The sequence below is a fragment of the Octopus bimaculoides genome, chromosome 15 (assembly GCF_046866305.1).
Source record: "Octopus bimaculoides isolate indiv1 chromosome 15, ASM4686630v1, whole genome shotgun sequence".
Taxonomy (NCBI): domain Eukaryota; kingdom Metazoa; phylum Mollusca; class Cephalopoda; order Octopoda; family Octopodidae; genus Octopus; species Octopus bimaculoides.
In genome coordinates, this window is record NC_142942.1 from 12,193,044 (window position 1) to 12,199,780 (window position 6,737).

Genomic DNA, 6,737 nt, shown 5'->3' on the forward strand with positions numbered 1-6,737 from the left:
ATAAATATCTTCATAATTAACAAACTCTGTCACCATATATATATATATATATATATATATATATATATATATATATATATATATATATATATATATATATACATATATAAACATAGACTAGACATATATATATATATATATATATATATATATGCAAACACATATATATATACACACACACACATATATATATACATACATACTTACACACACACGCACACACATTATATATATATATATGTGTGTGTGTGTGTGTATGTGTATATATATATATATATATATATATATATATATATATATATATATATATATATATATATATATATATATATTTATATATATATATATATGTATATATATATATATATATATGTACAGAGGCATATATATTCAAATATGAGTGAAAAGCAGCTCGAGGGATACAAACAATATCGAACATGTTTATATATTTATATCATCAACGTAATATATACAAACACACACGCAGACACATGCGCGAGCGCAAGCACACACTCATACATGCACTTTCGGGCGCGCAAGCACACACACAAGATGATTAATAGCGGTAGAAGAAGTACTTTATTCCAAAAGGTAATCTTTATATCCACATTAACCTGGATGTTGTGTTAGAATACAGAATACTGCGTTATTTAGCACGAGGGAATCTCTCGTATGAACACATGGTGCATAAAAAGAACTGATATTATATTGTTCTGTTTGTCTGTCTGTCTGTCTGTCTGTCTATCGGTCTTTCCATGTTGCTATCCATCTATCTATCTATATGTATGTGTATATATATATATATATATATATATATATATATATATATATATATATATATATATATATATACATATACACACACATATATAATATATATATATATGTATATATATAAATATATGTTTATATAGGTGTGTATCTCTCTCTCTCACTTTCTCTCTCTCTCTCTCTCTCTGTATATATATATATATGTATATATATATATATATATATATATATATATATATATATACATACGATACATATGAAAATATTTTTACACACACACACATACGTATATATATCCTTAAGTCTTAGATATGCAAATATGTATCTGTGTGTTCACGCGTGTGTATGTGTGTGTGTGTGAGAGAGAGAGAGAGAGAGAGAAAGTGATCGAGTGAAAGAGCGATCGAGCGAGAGAGAGTGATAGAGAGAGAAAGAGAGAGAAAGAGAGAGGGTGATATGTGTAGATAAGAGATACATCTGTGCTTCACTGTACACTTATAAACCCATCTGAAAGCGAGATATTTTTCACCGAAAGTTCTCAATAAATAATTAAAAATTAATTAAAGCTATGACAGCAATGTCTGTGGGAAAGAAATAGAGCGGTATGGAGGAATCTTGAATATATATCATACAAAATAGATATGAATATATTACCTTAATCTAGTATACACACGGATACACACACAGGCACACATAACTACACATATACACACACATATGACACATAAGTAAATAAATATAAATTAATATATCTATCTATCTATCTATCTATCTATCTATCTATCTATCTATCTATCTATCTATCTATATCTATCTATCTATCTATCTATCTATCTATCTATCTATCTATCTATCTATCTATCTATCTATCTATCTATCTATGTATGTATGTATGTATGTATGTATGTATCTATCTATATATATATCTATCTATCTATCTCTCTTGATATATATATATATATATATATATATATATACATATACAAATATATGCATGTTTATATATATGTCTGTGTGTGTATGTATGTCTATATATATATTTATATAGATATATTTAATATATGTCTGTATCTATGTATGTAAATATGTATGTATGGATACATAAAAGTTCACATCTGCTTTCAGTTGCATCAATTATATTTATCTATATGTATGATGCGTGCATGTACTGGGTCATCCCATAAATAATGCGGTTTTTTCAATTGCATGAACTAAAAGTCGGGGAGGAACGGGATAAACTACCTGCATCAACTTGCTTTTAAATGCAGGTAGTAATTTTACCTTGTCCTTATTCTTATTCACATAAGGTAATTGAGTGAGAGAATGAGTGAGTGATTGAATGAGTGAGTGATTGAATGAGTGAGGTGAGTAAGAAAGTATAGTGGGTGACTGAGTGAATACTCTCTTTACTCTTTTACTCTTTTACTTGTTTCAGTCATTTGACTGCGGCAATGCTGGAGCACCGCCTTTAGCCGAGCAAATCGACCTCAGGACTTATTCTTTGTAAGCCTAGTACTTATTCTATCGGGCTCTTTGTGCCGAACCGCTAAGTTACGGGGACGTAAACACACCAGCGTCGGTTGTCAAGCGATGGTGGGAGGACAAACACAGACACACAAACACACACACATACATACATACATATATATATATATATATATATATATATATATACATATATACGACGGGCTTCTTTCAGTTTCCGTCTACCAAATCCACTCACAAGGCTTTGGTCGGCCCGAGGCTATAGCAAAAGACACTTGCCCAAGGTGCCACGCAGTGGGACTGAACCCGGAACCATGTGGTTCGTAAGCAAGCTACTTACTACACAGCCCGTCCTGCGTGAATATTTATATATATATATATATATATATATATATATATATATGTGTGTGTGTGTGTGTGTGTGTGTGTGTGTGTGAGATGTTGATTTGAAGAGTATGAGTATAATTCAGGAGTTAAAAATGAAATACTCCTATGTAAGAAGCGCCATGTTGTCGTAGTTTAGCCACCGCTCAGCCATAATATAGCAGTCTTATGATCAAAGACATTCCAATCGTGACCAATGTCTGTATGATCACATCGACTAGATCAGATTAACAATCGGTAGCCAACAAGAAGTATAGGAGTTTTTATGAGCGCATCCATAAGCATTGGCCCTAAATAAATTGGAAGCATATATATGAGATAATAATGGTGAAGACGATAATTGAAATATAAAAATCCCTGGGAAATGTGTATGACATTTCTAAAAATAGCCCAACAATTATTGCTTTGGCCAGGGTCAAAATACAGGTCTCTTAACATTTTCAACAAACTGTGACGCCTAAACCAAACACCAATCAACTTAAGTGATTTAGTAAAGCCACACACTGATTGGTCAAAACACAGTTCGCAAAAATTGACATTCTGGAGCCTATACAAATGTATTTAAGGTACATAGTTTAGCCATCTCACTATAGTTGTAAATTGTAAAGCATAACTGTCACCACTACTATATAAACCTGAAGATTGCATAGTTTAATGCCTGAAAGTAATAGTTCAATCAGAATGGACATTTAATATTCTATCATTTCATTATATTATATTATATTATATTATATTATATTATACTAGTATAAGATTGTAAATAAAACGTGAAAAGTTGGAATTTTATTGAGTAATATATTCTTCTATACACAGTCATACACACCCTGTGTGTGTGTGTATATATATATATATATATATATATATATATATATATATATATATATGTAATTTTGGTAAATATATCTGTTAAATATATATATATATATATATATATATATATATATATATAAGGATACATACATACATACATACATACATACATACAGGGGGAGGAAAGAAAAGGAGAAAGGTTCAGAAAGAGAGGAGAAAGAGAGACTGAAACAGAGTGACTGACAGATAGCAAGACAGACCCAAGAGAAAAAAAGAAGAAAAAAAACAGACGGAGAGAAGATGAGGGACCAGTAAAGAATGAGATAAAAGACAAGATGAGTAGTTTGAATGGTAATGAGATTGTGAAAGCAGTTGGGTAACTTAACAGAAGGTATAGACCGACAGACTGACAGACCAACAGACTTTCTAATTAAATGATACTTAGTTATAAGAAAGAACATTAAGGAGTAGTTTAATGCAAAGACAAGAAGATTACAGACGGGTTCTCGACGTTGTTTTGTCTTTCATTTTTATATTTATCCCGTTTTCTTGTCTTGATGTTAAGAAGAAGTCAGCAGCCGTCTGGTTGCTTTCCTTTTCTTGTGCCTTTCCACCCCGGTTGCGCAGGGAGTTATACGAATGTGTTAGAAGGAGGTGCTAACGAATTAGCACTGTCTGACTTGGAAGATAGGGAAGACCCCGCCGAATAATGAAGAAACGAACGAGGAAATTAATCATCGTTGTTGGTGTCTTGGTTACGCCTAGGTCAACCTTGATTAAGTTGACCTCAGGTCAGAGACTTTCCAGCTGTGACCATCCCGTTTTTATTATTTTTTTTTCTTTCTTGTACCATCTTCCTTTGAGATAGCGTGTCGAGGACGAGGACGAGGTTATCAAATACGCCTCAAGAAAGAAAGAAAGAAAGAAAGAAAGAAGAAAAAAGTGCGGGTATGGGCCTGTGGTTAAGAAACTTGCTTTGCAGCCTCATGGTTTCGGGTTCAGTCTTACTGCATGACATCTTGAGCAGATATCTTCTGCTATACCTGGGCTGACAATTGCCATGTGAGTTGGAAAGTGTCTGGGAACCCGTCGTATATATATATGTATGTATGTGTATATTCTTTTATTCTTTTAATTAGTTCAAGCATTTGACTGCGGCCTTGAAGAGTGTTAGTCGAACAAATCGACCCCAGGATTTATTTAGTATTTTTTTTCAAAGTCTAGTACTTGTTCTATCGGTGTCTTTTGCCGAACTGCTAAATTACAGACACACACACACACACACACACACACACACACACACACACACACACACGCATACACACACACACACAACTACACAAATTTGTCTGTGTGTTTTTGTGTTTATTAATTATTACTGTTTGCTCTTATGTTCAGTTATAGTAAAATCAAACTTACATTAATCTGATGGGTTAATCTATACTTTATTATTCTTAAACAAGAACATTTTTGAGATTGACTTCGAAGTTTCGGCCAGCTAAACCATCGCTCATCTTTCCCAGCGTCATGTTGGAGTAAGACAAACAGGTTTGCAAGACGTTCTAAAAAATTCCGACAACCTCACTATGAAGATGGCATTTCACTGCATGGATCCACGAACGGCGGTGTGTGTGGGGGAGGTAACATCATTGACTGGATTTGAACTCAGAGCAGGGGATGCCTGAACAATTTCCTTGAAGCATCTTAACCAATTTTCTAGTTTTACAGCCAATTGACCACCATATTGGTTTCAAATTTTGGCAGAAAGGGACGAGTTAATTACATCGACGCCAGTGCTCAACTGGTACTTATTTTGGCAAGATCGACTACGGAGGAATTAGAACTGATAACGTTAAGACGGGCGAAATGTCCCTGGGCAATTTTTCCGGCTTCCTAACAATTCTACCGTCTCGCTGCCTTACTTTACTGTTTGGTTTAGTCTTCAAGAAAGCAAGGAATAAGAAGCTCCCAGGAATTGATTCCAAAATACGGTTTTAACGGTTTTAATAACATAAAAGAAAGGAGCGTGGCTGTGTGGTGGTAAGAAGTTTGCTTCCTAACCACGTAGTTCTGGGTTCAGGCCCACTGCGTGACACCTGGTGCAGATGTTTTCTACTATAGCCTTGAGCTGATAAAAGCCTTGAGCTGATAAAAGCCTTGAGCTGATAAAAGCCTTGAGCTGATAAAAGCCTTGTGAGTGGATTTGGTTTAGGGAAACTAAAAGAAGCTCCCATCATGTATATACGTGCATGTGTGTGCGTATGCGCTTGTGTGCGTGCGTGTATGTGTGTGTGTGTATGTGTATGTGTATGTGCACTTGACAAACGGTGTTGGTGTGTTTACGTTCCCATATATTAGCGCTTCGTCGTAAGAGTCCGATAAAATAAGTACCCGACTCTAAAAAGCATGACGGCAGCGTCTGGACGGTCGAAATCACGTAATTGGTAGTCGCGGCGCTGGAAGTGACTGGGATATATCTGCCTGCTACCGATATAAACAAGAGTGCCTATTGCACCACGAGCCAACATGACAGTTTCTCTCATGGCATCTACCGCTGTATAGCTTGTTCTAAAAAAAAAAAAAAAATCCATGTTTAAGTGGGGGTAAATATTACCACTCGGGATTAATACATCTTCCACCGCTCTCTCTTTTACTTTTTACTTGTTTCAGTCATTTGACTGTGGCCATCCTGGAGCACCGCCTTTAGTCGAGCAAATCGACCCCAGGACTTATTCTTTGGAAGCCTAGTACTTATTCTATCGGTTTCTTTTGCCGAACCGCTAAATTACGGGGAGGTAAACACACCAGCATCGGTTGTCAAGCGATGCTGGGGGGACAAACACAGACACAAACATACACACACACACACACACGACGGGCTTCTTTCAGTTTTCTGTCTACTAGATCCACTCACAAGGCTTTGGTCGTCCCGAGACTATAGTAGAAGACACTTGCCCAAGGTGCCACGCAGTGGGAATGAACCCAGAACCATGTCGTTGGTAAGCAAGCTACTTACCACACAGCCACTCCTGCGCTAATAAGTTTTTATTTTTTTAAAAATAAGTAGTGAAGTCGATCCGTTTAACTGAAATTCTCCAAGGCGGTGCTCCAGCATGGCCACAGTCTAATGACTAAAAGCAGTAAAGGAAAACAGACAATGGTGTTTCAATTTCCTGCTTACCCCTTCCCCACTTCTTGCAAAAATTAGATTGAAATATAATCTGACAAGGGAGCCTCTAAGCAATCATTTGATCTACTAAATAGGGTGGTGGCGGCGGCAGTGGTGG